Source organism: Oryctolagus cuniculus, chromosome X, assembly GCF_051225735.1.
Source record: "Oryctolagus cuniculus isolate XC-2025 breed Fujian yellow rabbit chromosome X, ASM5122573v1, whole genome shotgun sequence".
NCBI classification, from domain to species: domain Eukaryota; kingdom Metazoa; phylum Chordata; class Mammalia; order Lagomorpha; family Leporidae; genus Oryctolagus; species Oryctolagus cuniculus.
Window position 1 is genome coordinate 1,538,194 of NC_142888.1, and position 15,209 is coordinate 1,553,402.

General features: G+C 44.5%; 1 protein-coding gene across 2 annotated transcripts in view; it reads left to right on the top strand.

The window, feature by feature from the left end:
* The first annotated feature begins 4,191 nt into the window (after positions 1-4,191).
* CA5B (carbonic anhydrase 5B) overlaps positions 4,192-15,209 on the top strand; it is a 66,223-nt gene continuing 55,205 nt past the window's right edge. For both annotated transcript variants that reach the window (XM_089324807.1, XM_089324809.1), the window contains exons 1-2: positions 4,192-4,351; positions 4,715-4,802. The gene's annotated coding sequence lies outside the window, so the exon portion shown is untranslated. The remainder of the gene's footprint in view (positions 4,352-4,714; positions 4,803-15,209) is intronic.

Consider the following 15,209-nt stretch of genomic DNA (forward strand, 5'->3'; position numbering starts at 1 on the left):
AGTCATCACTGCTGTTTTCCAGTAGCAACATTAGTAGGGAGCTGGAATCAGGAGCTAGAGCAGAACATTGAACCCAGGTACCTCAAGATGGTTCTCTGGCATCCTAATAATTGCCTTAACTGGTAAACTAAATGCCTACCTCTGTGAAAATGGCTTTTAATTGATCAACATGTTGATTTAACAGTAGAAGATATATGTGGTGGTGATTCACTTATGACTACGTCTACCTTACCAGGAGTAGGCTAAGGTTTGTATGAGCATATTTGGCCACAAACTAGAACAATGCCTACTGGGCTGTCTCGTAAAATGGGCGTGAGAAATTCTACAGACATTGGACAGAAAACTGCATTATAGGAAATCCATACTCAGTGGTGTTAGACTGTCCATTTTTATGCCATTACTAGCAATAGGCCAGCGCTGTGGCTCACTTGGCTAATCCTCCACCTGTGGCGCCGGCACTCCGGGTTCTAGTCCCGGTTGAGGCACCAGATCCTGTCCCATTTGCTCCTTTTCAAGTCCAGCTCTCTGCTGTGGCCTGGGAAGGCAGTGGAGGATGGCCCAAGTCCTTGGGCCCTGCACCCGCATGGGAGACCAGGAAGAAGCACCTGCCTCCTGGCTTCAGATCGGCATAGTGTGCTGGCTGTGGTGCGCCAGCCGTAGCGGCCATTTTCGGGGTGAACCAACGGAAAAGGAAGACCTTTCTCTCTGTCTCTCTCTCTCTCTCTCTCTCACTAACTCTGCCTGTCAAAAAAAAAAAAAAAAAAGAGAGAGAGAGAGAGAGCTATATAGAAAGTAATTTTTACCGTTATGAAAACTGATGCCACAAGACTATCCGAATGTTTTCAGAATCATATACCTGGGTGTCATTCTTTTTTTTAAAAAAGATTTATTTATTTATTTGAAAGACAGTTACAGAGAGATCTTCCATCCACTGGTTCACTCCCCAAATGACCACAACAGCTGGAGCTGAGCTGATCTAAAGCTAAGAGTCAGGAGCTTCTTCTGGGTCTCCCACGTGGGTGCAGGGGCCAAGCACTTGGGCCATCCCCCGCTGCCTTCCTAGATGCATTAGCAGGGAGCTGGATTCAAAGTGCAACCAGGACTTGAACCAGTGTGCATATGGGATGCCGGCACCGGCAGATGGCAGCTTTACCTGCTACACAACAGTGCCGGCCCCTGCGTATCATTCTTTAAATAAGGGGGAAAAACATCACTGGAGAGGATAGGGGTCTTATTCTTCTGTGTCCACTGACCCCATGAATGCATCTGAGAACACTTGGCCTCCTCTAACCTCAGAAACCTGATGGTGCTTCCTCCTTAAGCTCTGTTTAATGTCACTAATCAGCCACTCTCTCAGATCTGGATTGAATTTGTTACTGACTTCCCCTTTCTGTCTCCCTCCATGCCAGCATTTGGGCCAGGCCAAGAACTACCTCCTGCATGTGCTGTGGAGGAAAATGTTCTCAAGAAAAGGCCTTGAATGGACCTCTAAGCTTAAGTACTACAATCAATTACCCAGCAGTCATTGGACATTTTCAAGTATCTCCAAAGAACAAAATCATTCCCTGGTGGAAAGCACTGAACTAGAGCTACATTTTAAAAAGAGGAAAATATGGTAAATCTCAAAAACATACTTTGAAATGTGAAAGAGGTACAAGAAAGGGCTTGGGCTCTGAGTGCGTCAGTGGAGACATTTTCAGCATTTTGGGTGACATTCCTTGTTCTGTGGAATTGTCCTGAGCCTCAGACCACATTAGTTGTCTCTTGTCCCTACCCTCTAAATGCCACAGCATTCCACAGACATTTCTGGATGCTGCCTGGGTGAGGTCATTACCATGTCCCACTGGGAAAGATTTCTTAATCTTTAACTTTTGCTTTCAGACTATTTGTATAGTTTTTACTATATATATATATATATGAAATAACCATATATAGTTACTCTAATCAAGAGCTGGTAATCACTCATTAGTCTCGAGAATTACTTTACCTTTAGAAGTTTTGTTCTTTCTATAGATTTATAATTTACAAGATGTTTTATTTGAAATGCTGTCTTGATTTAATGTACATTTTTTTTAAAGTTTTCAAATTTTTCATTTGGAAGGCAGAGTAAGAGAGAGATTCCATCCACTGGAGAGAGAGAGAAAAAAAGAGAGAGATAGGAGAGAGAGAGAGAGAGAGAGAGAGAGAGAGAGAGAGAGAGAAACTTCCATCCACTGGCTCACTCCCCCAAATGCCTTCAACAGCTGGTGCTGGGTCAGGCCAAAGTCAGGAGCCAAGAATTCCAGGTCTCCCATGTGGGTGGCAGGGGCCCAAGTACTTGGCCATCATCTGTTGCTTTCCCAGGTACATTACCAGGGAGTGTATCTTTCTGTCTCTCTCATTCTGCTTTTCAAATAAATAAAAATCTTTTTTTTTTTTAAAGAAAAGCTGAGCAATCTGAATTGTCTTGAATCTACTTAATAGTATTGCTCCAATGTCAATCTCTTAGTTTTGAGATGACTGTATCACTGTTAGGTGAGATAATAGCACTGGGGGGAACTGGGGGCCCAGAGCAGGCCTCCGAACTTCAGCACTGGGGACTTCTGGGGCTACTCATTGCTCTGGGCATTGCCCTGTGCTTTGTAGGATGTTTAGCAGCATCTCTGGCCTCTACCCAGTACATTCCAGCAGCACCTCCCTTTCACTACACCCTACCCTTCCCCTCCAGGACTGAAGCCCAGCAATGCCTGTGCAGATTTCAAATGTCCTGGGTGGGGGAGCCGCATACAACTGCCTCAGGTTGAGAACCCTTGTTACACAGGAACTCTGTATATCTGCAGTTCTTTTCAACCTAATATTATTGCAAATTAAGACATATAATGTGTTAATATGTGTGTATATATACATATATAATATATATGTTTATATGTCTCATATATATATATATATATATATATATATATATTAGCAGGAGCTAAGCAGTTCTTGAAAAAAGTTGTCTGGGACCAGCATTGTGGCATAGTGGGTGAGGCTGCTGCCTGTGATGTCGGCATCCCATATGGGCGCCAGTTTCAGTCCAGCCGTTGTACTTCTGATCCAGTTTCCTGCTAATGAACCTGAGAAAGCAGCAGAAGATGGCCCAAGTGCTTGGACCCCTGCACCCATGTGAGAGATCCAGAAGATGCTCCTGGCTCCTGGCTCCTGGCTCCTGGCTTCAGCCTAGCGGCCCAGCCTTGGCTGTTGCAGCCATTTGGGGAGTGAAATGTAGAAATGTCCTCTGAAAATAATAATGAAATATATTCAAATGCGAGATACTGGCACTCACGTGCTATATAATGGTCTTAATAATGATCTACATTTTATAAAATTTAGCATTTTTCTACATTCACATATATTGTGTTTATTACTATGCCATGCACTGTACCTGTGTCTTTTTTTAGAGATTTATTTTATTTATTTGAAAGGCAGAGTTACAGAGAGGGAGCAGGGGGAGGAGAGAGAGAGAGAATGAATTTTCCATCCACTGATTCATTCCCCAACTGGCCACAATGGCTGGGTCTGGGCAAGGCTGAAGCCAGGATCTAGGAGCTTCATTTCAGTCTCTCACGTGAGTAGCAGGGCACAAGTACTAGGGCGGTTGTATGCTGCTTTCCCAGTTCTGTTAACAGGGAGCTGGATCAGAAGTGGAGCAGCCAGGACTCGAACTGACGTCCATATGGGATGCTGGCATATAGGCGGTGGCTTAAGTTGCTATGACACAACACCTAACCCTGTACTGGTGTCTTAAGTGACACCATCTTCCTCACTTCTAGGACTCATATTTGGAAAAGAGATGAACAGTTTTAACTATTTCAGGTCTTTAACAGAAGAATATATCTCCTATGTAATGATGCCGCCAAGATAAGTAAAGTCTAAGGTTTTTAGCAAATAAAAAAGCAACCTAGTGTTAACAAATGTCAGTCTTAGAAATGTAATTGTAGAGATGTGCTTGCATTTTGGTCACATGCAGACCTCTGAACTAGGGGTTCAAAGGAATGAGCCCACTTCCTAAGTGGTGAGAGTGCGGGAAAGAGGCCAAGGGAAAGCACAGCCCTGCCCTCAAGACAGACACAGGCAAGAGCTGCAGATGAAGACGGGACGCTCTCATGCTCTATTTGCTTGGGCCGTGCTGAACGACCTCTAAGCAAAGAACACCTTTTTTAATTTCATCAGCTGCAGAGTCACCAGGGAGAATACTGAATACTTCGCTCATCTGCAACACAACAGATTTCTCTGGGCCCTGGGACATGAAGACAAGGGACTAGTCTGCTGTGCTATGAGCCCCTGTGTTTCTGAAGAGTGGCCCAGGTGGAGAATGAGTGGGTGGATGAAAGTAAGTTGGCATCTACTGTTTGTGGAACTTGTTCCTGAGAGACCTTGTGAAAAATTTCACAGAGCCTGAAGTAATAAATAGTGGAGGAAAAGACAGCTATAGATCCCCTCCCTGCCCAAATACACATATTCACGGACATACTCTCAAACAAAAAACTAGGATGAAAAAGAATACTGAATATACTGTCGATAGGGCAGCCAAGAAGTGCAAATGTGAGGGGAGAAATGGTGCTAAAGAGGAAGTAACAGGAAGAATGACTGTATAGATTCAGCAGTTAACTTATTAAGGAAACAAAGAATATAAGTTCCTTCCAATGACAGATTATGTCCTATTAGTGTGACTTCTCCATGGTCCTTCGTCCAGACGTGACTACACTGAACGTCCACCAGTGTCTTCACAGAATGGAAAACTATCAACCAACAAGCCCTTGCTGAGCTGAGCATGTCTTAAGGTAAGCTTGGGTGGAATGAACACACTGAAATGCTATTAGTGCAAGTACATAGAAAATCCATATTTTCAAGATATTAAATATTGATCTGATGAATTCACTTTAGTAGTAATTTTAAAATCTATATTATGAAATTTCAGTTTCTTTCTCTCTTTTTTAAATATTTACAGAGAGACAGAGGAAGAGACAGAGAAATCTTCCATTCGCTTGTTCACTCCCCAAATGGCCACAATGGCTGGAGCTGGACCAATCCATAGCCAGGAGTCAGGAGCTTCTTACAGGTCTGCCATGTGGATGCAGGGGCCCAAGTACTTGGGCCATCTTCGGCTGCTCTCCCAGGCACATTAGCAGGGAGCTGGATAGGAAGTGGAGCAGCCAGGACTGGATCTGGTGGCCGTATGAGATGCCAGCATTGCAGGGGGATGCTTTACCTGCTATGCCACAATGCTGTCCCTAGTAGTAATTTTAATCAATTGTTGTTTTTTTTTTTTACCAAGGAATTATATTAACACATAAGCAAGTTGCTTCTTCCATTAAATCACTAAAAAGAGGTAAAAGGGTTCCCTGCCTTTCCTCAAGTGTGGGAAATAGTTGCTAATTCTCTAAGAATTGGCTCCACTGCCATTTCTCATCAATGGCGCCAGTCAGGGCCTATTGTATCCAAGGGGTGGCAAGAATTGAGCTCTTGTTTCTGGAAATCAAAAAGAGTAAATAGGGGCTGTGCTGCTGTTTTAGAAGCACAAGACTATTAATCTCCTTACTATGGGTACAACAGGATATTGTTCCTTTTCAGATCACAAGATTCATCCTTGAATAATTAGAAGAAGAAATCCATTACATGTATGTCCTAGACTTGTACTTCTATTAAGAATGATAAATTATCTAAAAGCCAGTATTTGAGTAGACTTGGCAGATTATTTATTTATTTATTTATTTGAGAGGCACAGACAGAGAGCTCTCATCCACTGGTTCACCAGTTGGCTGGAACTCAATGTAAGTGGCTGGAGCCCAAGTACTTGAGCCATTGCTGCTGCCTCCCAGTGTCTGAATTTACAGGAAGCTGGAATCAGGAGCCAGAGGTGGGTGTCAAATCCAGGTACTCTCACATGGGATGCTGAGGTCTTAACCACAAGGCCAAACATCTACCTGCAGATGCTTAGGTTGTTTGCTTGTTTGTTTGTTTGTTTGTTTGTTAAAGATAAAATCAGATTCACTATGGGAACTGAAAACTAGATGCAGTCCTTTGGCACAGCATTTAAGATGCCACTTGGATTGCCCACATCCCATATCAGAGTGCTTGATTTGAGTCCTAGCTCCTCTGCTTATGATCCAGCTTGCTGTTAATGTGCACCCTTGGAGGTAGCAGATGATGACCCAAAGTACTTGAGTCCCCGCCACCTATGTAGGAGACCTGGATTGAGTTGCTGGCTCCTGGTTTCTCCTCTCCCAGCCCTGGCTGTCTTGAGTACTTAAGAAATGAATCAGCAAATGGAAGATCACTCTTTCTCTCAGATAAAATGAAAATAAATATAAAATTATTTTAAAGAACTAAAAATATAAATAACATCACATTAAGGATTTTCAGGGGTAGGCATTTGGCATAGCAGTTACCACTTGGGATGCGCACATCCCACATTGGAGTGTCTGATTCGAGTCCCAGCTCCACTCCTGAGTCCAGCTTCCTACTAATGTGCCTCCTGGGAAGCAGCCAGTGATGGCTCAAGTTCTTGGGTCCCTGCCATCCATTATCGGTGACCCAGATTGAGTTCTGGATTTCTGGCTGCAGCCTTGTCCAGCCCTAGCTGTTGTGGGTAATTGGGGAGTGAACCAGCAGATGGGAGATCTGTGTGTGTGTGTGTGTGTGTGTGTCTTTCAAATGAATAAGAATTTTAAGATTTTCAGTCACACTGTACAGTTTGTTGAAATAAGTTATTTTCATGAGGTATCCCCTTGTTGTACTGTCCTCCTGTAGGGTCAGAAACCGTGGTCTTCCATAGGGATCAGCAAGCTTTTCTGAAAAAGGCCAGAGACTAAATACTTGTGGCTTTGCAGGCCTATGGTGAGAGACTTCACATGACTGCAGTTGGAGCAGGAGCACCGCCATGGATATTAGATCCACCAATGACCCAGACTGTATTCCAATGGCACTTTATATGTGGAGAAAAAATGTAAAAATCGTTAACTCATGAGCCATGTAAAAAAGACATCAAGCTGAATTTGGCCTGCAGGCTGTGGTTTCTTGACCCCTTACCCATCATGTTCATCCCACTGCCCAACATGCAACAGGCTTGCAGCATGGGTGACTTAGTTCTGTGGAAACAACTATAGCAATAAAGTTGCACAGACTGGCCTCCCATGCCACAACCAAGGAAAACGCTGAGGTTTCTTGGCCCCTTGTCTTAGAGCACTTTCAGCTCTTTCTCCCCGCTCCCCCCACCCCACCCAACAGCAACTGGAACAGGCAGCCTGGCTTTCCTGTCCCTGCCAGCTCCCACATGCGCCTACCAACATGATGGAAGCTGCCCCGCCCCCCCGCCGCCTCTGCCATGCAGCCGCTCCCCTTGCAGCAGTTCGGAGGGGCAGGGTCCTTTCCTGCCCGCTCCACCTCCTCCTGCACACAGTGCCTGCCCCATGCCTCCTCCTTACTCACCCAGGAATGAGAAAGGGAGCCGGGGGTCAGAGAGATAAGACAAGGCCCAGCTTTTTGTCGTGGCAGGTGTCCACATGCCCTCTGTCCAGAGTGTTCTGGGGGGCCTGGGGGACCCCCCTGGGGACCTCTGCCCTGCATCTCCCCCGACATGGGTGACGTGCACTGGCTGAGCTCCTGCATGCCTGATGCAGCCCTGCCGCCAGCGGGTACCTCCTGCTGGCTCTGCCGCCTTGTCTCTCCCTGCACTTGGTTCTGGGCCCAGCAGCCTCCCTTCTGTGGCCTCTGCGTGCTACTCAGAAAGCTGCCTTCCTCAGCCAGCACACAGGTGGCTCAAGCCACCAGCCTTGTTCAGGCTTCTCCAGCTCAGAGGTGGGCACACATGACTGAGGACACCAGCACCCAGAACCTCAGCTGCTGCTGCTCCTGTGGTGACTTCAGAGAGCCCTGACAATGTCTGCAAGCTGGGAGCATCCAGCCAGGAATAACAGGGCGGGGGTCTCCCCTCCTGTAGATGGCTCCGCTCTCCAGGAGTGCTTCTCTGCCTAACTTGAGGCTGGCGGGAAATGGCAAGGGGATCATGGAAAACACAGTCAACAGTGTGGCGTGGGCACCAGCTAATCCGAACATCAACACCCCGACTGGGTGCCCTCGGCTCCATGTACAGGAACCCATTCCTGCCCCTGTCCTACCAGGAATGGGGTGGAAATGCCACTGCTGGCTCTGCAGGCCACCCCCTTGCAATCTGTGTCTCTCTTAGGGATTCCTGTTTTCTCTTCTGCTGTCTGCCTGGGCTGACGGTGCCTAGACCAGGTCAGCCCTCCAACAAGACTTGTGTAGAGGCAGCTAGGACCTGTCTTAGAAGTCATGTCCTCTCCTATAGCCAATCAAGGTTCTTCTGCAAACAGATGCTAATAGTAGGCTTCCCGATATGAAGAGGCATCTCCAGGTGCTAACAAGTTGCCATTGGTGGTAACTAATTGATACAGACGATATTGTAGTCAAGACTAGGCAAAAGGGATGAAAATGAGATGTGTGTCATTCTGTTCATTGCTTGAATACCCACATTTCAATTAAGGCTATTTTTTATTCTTTGTGCATCTCAGTATCTTCATTTTCTGCACTACTCAAAGAATAGGAAATAAAAAAAACAAAAGACAGTCAACAAAGTCTAAGATCCATGAAACCATCCTGGGAAGGAATGTTCATAATGTATTAGTTTGCTAAGGCTAATGTAACAGACTGGATGGCATATAATAGAAATTTGCTTTCTCACATTTTTGGAAGCCAAAGGTCCAAGATCAAGGTGTTTCCAGGGTTGATTTCAGGGGCCTCTGTCTTTGGCCTTTAAGAGTAGATAGCTGTCCTCTCACTTTATCTTCATGTGGTCTTTTCTGTGTGTACAATTCTGTCCTATCCTCCTCTTCTTGTAAGCATACCAGTCATATTGGATTTGAAATCACCATAACGATCTCATTTTACCATAATTACTTGTTTAAAGGCCATACCTGTGAATACAGTCAGGTTCTAAGGTCCCAGAGTTAGGACTTTAAAATATGAATTAGAGAGGCAGGGAAACACACATTAGCCCGTAACAGCTCCCCTCCAGAATTTAATTTACTCTGTCCCACATTAGAATCAAAAAACCCTCTGGAAGACAGAGATTTCAAACCTAACCATTTGCCCAGCTATTGGTATCTTCCATCCACCTGCCACACTCAAGAGAGGCAGTTCCTCTCTTTGCAAAGCTATTTCCAGTCCTGTCTTGCATTATATGGTGCCTTTCCCCACCAGAGAAGCCTGTTCATGTAGGCAGCAGCCTTCTTTACAGCAGCTCATGTAGAATCCAGCCCAGCACTTGAATTGCATCTTAAACACATCCTGCTTCATTGAGCTGCCCTCATTACTCATCCCGCTGACAGCGGGTGCTGCTGGGACTCGTACTGCCTGGCAGCAATACCATCACTTGTCTCCATCCAGGGCCTCCTGCCAAGAGCCAGCTCCTCAGCCCTTGCAGGCTCCCTGTTAATGTAGTCTTGGCTTAAATGACACATCCTCAGAGACGCCTTCCCTGACCTCCAGTATTAAAGAAGCCTAGCCCCGTCCCCCATGTCATATCATTTGTAAGCAGTCTGTATTTGTCTGCCCTTGTAACACATATTTACCACCACTCTCTTCACTGGTCTGCAGAAACAATTAAGAGTGTTTCCTAAGGATACTCACAGTGGGCAACCATCTGCCCCAAGGGTGGTTGGGGAAATTTTGCGTACTAGAGCCTGGCAACAGCTGCCATTTATGTCCCCTGTGATCTCTACAAGTTGTTTGTTCCTTTTCCTGCAACTTCACACAAGTAAAAGTATTCAGATAATGGTGGCCCCATGGGATGTCTTGGGGGACTTAACCCATGATAATTGCCATGAACACCTCTCTCATAGCCACTCACTAAAAATGTGGGAGCTTAGTGAAAGGGGACGATGTTCTCAAAATGTAGCCTCCCCACCCATCCAAAGAATAACTCTTGACACCACCACTGTCTGACTATTGGAAACCCAAAGGAATATCTCATATGCGTTAATGGCTATTTTGCTCAGAGGGTAGATTTTTAAAAACTAATTTACATTACAGTAAAACAACTCCCTTGAGCATGAAGGAAGAACTGGCTTTAGACCAATTCCCTTATACTTTCTGTAATAACTTCAAACAGGAAAGGAATGACTTGCTGAAATACAAATTCTAAATCATCATTGTAGTGAATAATTTTAAGATTTCTCCGAATTTACTGTCATAAATATAAGTGAAAAAGAATTTTGAATTTCATTCTCTTCATGGTCTCCTTCCCTGCCTCAGAAGCAGAGGTACAGAAAGACCTGAAATCTACAAACTTGAAAATCAAGAAAAGCCATTGTTATCAAGGTTGGGCACATGCATTCACTCAAGGAAGGATTGTTAACAGTGCAGAGATGGGGGCTAAGGCTGCTCAGGTGTAGGAGAGAGTGGTAAGCTCAGTGCAGGAGATGAAAGTAAAAATGTTCTCAGGCTCTCTCCAGAGCATCAATTCAAATCGCTTTTCAGATCTTGGGGTGATTTAATCAGATCTCCTTCCTTTTCATTAGTCCCTCTTTTTTTTAAGATTTATTTATTTTACTTGAGAGTCAGAGTTACACAGAGAGAAGGAGAGGCAGAGAGAGAGAGGTCTTCCATCCGCTGGTTCACTCCCCAATTGGCTGCAACGGCCGGAGCTGCGCTGATCTGAAACCAGGAGCCAGGAACTTCTTCTGGGTCTCCCACGTGGGTGCAGGAGCCCAAGGACTTGGGCCATCTTCTATTGCTTTCCCAGGCCACAGCAGAGAGCTGGATGGGAAGTGGAGCAGCCGGGTCTTGAACTGGCACCCATATGGGATGCCGGCACAGCACGCGGCAGCTTTACCCGCTATACCACAGCACCGGCCCCTCAATAATCCCTCTTTAAACCAGGATCGTGAGCTCACTGGGGATGTGCAGGAATCCAATTTTGGTTAAAGAAGAAATTCCTAACCTATGTAGGTCAAACTAGACACAGTTCTAGGGTGGGTTGTGCATCCTGCTAGTGAGATCAACTTATCTTAAGTGAGTATGAAAGGACAGAAAGCTTGTGCACTGCACATAGCGTATTTCTAGTAGGACATTCATAGGGTAGCAGAGAGGCCCCATGCATAAAAGGACCTGAGGATATGTACAAATGGAAAAGGTAAGCCACTTACGAAAGGATGAGGAAAGAGCTACTAAAACTAAATGAATGTGAACCCCATGCCCCAGCAATTCTACTCTTGAGTAAATAACCCAACCTCAAAAAAGAAAAAACATATACAAAAATGTTTGTAGCAGCTTAGCTGCCTGCCGTTCATAGAGCTTACCCATAATAGGTGCTGAATAAATGTGTGAAATTGAATTGAGCACATATTTATATCCCACATGTGGCTTCACAGCCTGAGTAACACGTATTAGTTGTGTTGTCAATTCAGATTTCTAGTATAACTATAGATGAAATACTTTAAGCAAAACTATTTCATTAACAATTTCCTTTTAAATCTATTATTACTTTCAGAAAACATCAGATTGAAGACTTTAGGAATAATTTATTCACGTTTAAGATAATTATGCAGAAGGGCCACTAATAAAGAAAGCATACTGTTATTAGAAGATAAAATTTTTTAAAGATTTTTTTATTTATTTATTTGAGAGGTAGAGCTACAGACAGTAAGAGGGACAAAGAGAAAGGTCTTCCTTCTGTTGGTTTACTCCCCAAATGGCTGCAACAGCTGGAGCTGCGCCGATCCGAAGCCAGGAACTTCTTTCTGGTCTCCCATGCAGGTGCAGGGGCCCAAGCACTTGGGCCATCTTCTACTGCTTTCCCAGGCCATAGCAGAGAGCTGGATTGGAAGAGGAGCAGCTGGGACTAGAACCAGCACCCATGTGGGATGCCAGCGCTAAAGGCAGAGGATTAACCTGCTACATCACAGCGCTGGCCCCAGAAGATAAATTTTCAAGGTGAATACACAGGAACTCCATATACTGTTTTTTTTTTAATTTTTTATGTTTATATCTTTTTTATTTGTTTCCACCCCCAAAGAAACCTTTTATTTAAGAAATAAAGACTTCATGCATTTCTTAAGTACAACTTTAGGAATATAGTGATTCTTCCCACCGTACCCACCCTCCCACCCACTCTCCTACCCCTCCTCCTCCTCCCTCTCCCATTCCCAGTCCCATTCTCCACTAAGATCCATTTTCGATTAACTTTATACACAGAAGACCAACTCTATACTAAGTAAAGAGTTCAACAATTTTCATGGGAAAAAAAAACCCACAAAAAACAAAAACCAAACCAAAACAAAACAGAAAAATGTTCCTCAACAGTCGAGACAAGGGCTGTTCAAAGTCATTGCATCTTGAAGTTAATTTCATTTTTTTAGAAAATTAATTAACTTTAAAGAAACACCCAAGAATAATACATCTTTTATGAGCACTTAGACATAAGTATAATACAACTCTTTGAAGACAGAGGTCCTGCATGGGAAGTTAGTGCACAGTGACTCTTGTTAATTTAACAATTAACACTCTTTTCTATGATATCACATATACTGTTTTATCTTCCAGAGCTGGTTTGATACTAAGTCTCACTTTAAAAGCATTTTCTTGGAAATGGATATGTTTTATTCAGACCTAGCCTAGCACTTCTGTAAAATCAAAGTTAATGACAGAAAGCAGTGCTGTCCAATGGGATATTCTGTGATGATGGAAATATTCCTTGTCTGTGCTATCGAATATGGCAGCACTAGACATAGGTGGCTACTGGTCATTTGAAACAGCAGCAGATGATGACAAAATATGGTGAATATAACCCAATAAATCCTAATATTTAAGGCAAAGAAAATGAACAGAAAAGAAGTCTACAATTAATGGCCCAAGTCGTCTTTAAAGTTTATCTTCACCGGCGCCGCGGCTCACTAGGCTAATCCTCTGCCTTGCAGCGCTGGCACACCAGGTTCTAGTCCCGGTCGGGGCGCCGGATTCTGTCCCGGTTGCCCCTCTTCCAGGCCAGCTCTCTGCTGTGGCCAGGGAGTGCAGTGGAGGATGGCCCAGGTGCTTGGGCCCTGCCCCCCATGGGAGACCAGGAAAAGCACCTGGCTCCTGGCTCCTGCCATCAGATCAGCGCGGTGCGCCGGCCGCGGCGGCCATTGGAGGGTGAACCAATGGCAAAAGGAGACCTTTCTCTCTGTCTCTCTCACTGTCCACTCTGCCTGTCAAAAATAAATAAATAAATAAAGTTTATCTTCAGTCATTTAGATGGTTTAATATTTTCTTTCCAAACTCGTAAAACACAGACCCAAATTTCAAGATTGAACATGTTTGCAGATTTAGAGAAATAACAAGTTCTTTGAGCTTGTTCTCAGACAATAGAAGACTGCTAATCTATTTTAAAATTTCAACACTACATACCTGGTTGACAAAGTTCAGCATGAACAACAGTCACCAAAAAAAGAGGCCACAACATTCTTTCAGAGTGGAAAACACAAAGCAAACCGAAAAAGAAAAAATCCATGCTCCAGTTAAAGCTGCCTTAACCATTCTGTGACCTGGATTAAAATATCACAGAAACAAGTGAGCCACCACGAAAAAAGTTTAATAATTAATGTCCATCTTTGGACTAATACTTTCATTAAAGCAGCCCATCTTTTGTTATTTATGGAAACCTATAGACGGGTTATTTTCTCTACCTCACAAGAATGTTCCATCTGCTGCTAAAGGCAGAGTCCTCCCCAGCCTCTTCTGCATTTGTCTAGTTCTGTGCCCTGTGGAAAGAACTAAGTCCTCTCTGGAGGTCTCCTTGGCATAACTTTTCCACCTTCAGGGCTAAAATATTATAGCAGAGAAAATAGAGAGAGCTTCCATCTGCTAGTTCACTCACCCAGATGCCTGCAAAGGCCAGGGCTGGGACAGGCTGAAACCAGGAGCCAGAACTCAATTCAGATCTGCCACCTGGGTGGCAGGGATCCAACTACTTGAGCCATCACCTGCTGCCTCCCAGGGTGCACGTTACCAGGAAACTGGAATCAGAAGTAGAGCCAGAATTTGAACCAGGCACTCTGATATGAGAGGTGAGCGTCCCAAGTAGTGTCTTAACTACTGTGTCAAACTCCTGCCCTGATAATCTACCTTTATTGAGAAACATCACTCCTGTCCCTGGTGAACAAAGGATGCCCTTCTGAGAATGGCCTCACCTGACTCTCACCTCGCAAGTAAACATCCGAGCAGAGCTCCCACTTCAAACAAAGGAAGTGGTTTTGTTCAGCCCCATGGTCTGGCAGTTGTGTAAAATCAAAGTTAATGATACCGAGCAGTGCTGCCCAGAGGAACATTCGGTGATGATGAATGCTCTGCACCTCCCTGTGCTATCCAGTATGGCAGCCCCGAGCCCTCAGAGTGGAGCTAGAGTGGCTGGGAAACTGCCTGACTTTAACGTAAATTTAGTATAAGTAGCTACAAGCAGCTGACGGCAACATTGCTCAGTGCAGCTATACAACAGTAATTAAGAACTGCCAAGAGTGTGGGCTGGGACTTGAATCCAAGCACTCCAATATGGGATGGGGTGTCCCAAGTGGGATCTTAACTGCTGCACCAAACAGCCAACCCTAGTGTTTGTTTTGAGATTTAGATTTGAAATAGGAAACTTCCAGAGGATTCCTATCTGTGTAACTTCATAAAATGCTCATTCCAGTAATTTCACGTATGGGAGCTCAATGACTTATTAAGTTACTGCAGTAATGATGGCAACTAGAGCAGTTGCAATCATTATGATCATGTTACTATTTCCTTCCAAATGTTCAGAGTTTAGAGCACATAAATTTAAAGTTCTGATTACTGTTGCCGTGAGCGATACAAAAAGAAACTGAGTCTCCTGAGACTGGAAAAACACATTGATTTCTCCGTGTTCTTTAACCTCCACAACACTACTGAGCAGTAGTTTCTGGGCACACGCCTATTGATCTAGTGCCGTGGATGGGAAATAAACTGAGACATCACATGGAAAAAAAATTGTGTGTTACTCTTTTGACTCATGCAAGATGGCTTTTAAGGTTCATTAGAATCAGGAACAGGCCTGTGGCCTAGCAGTTAAGACTGTTTGGAACATCTACATCCCATATTGGAGTTCTTGTGTTCAAGACTCTGCTCTGATTCCAGCTTCCTGCTAATGCACATCCTGGGAGGCAGCAGGTGATAAC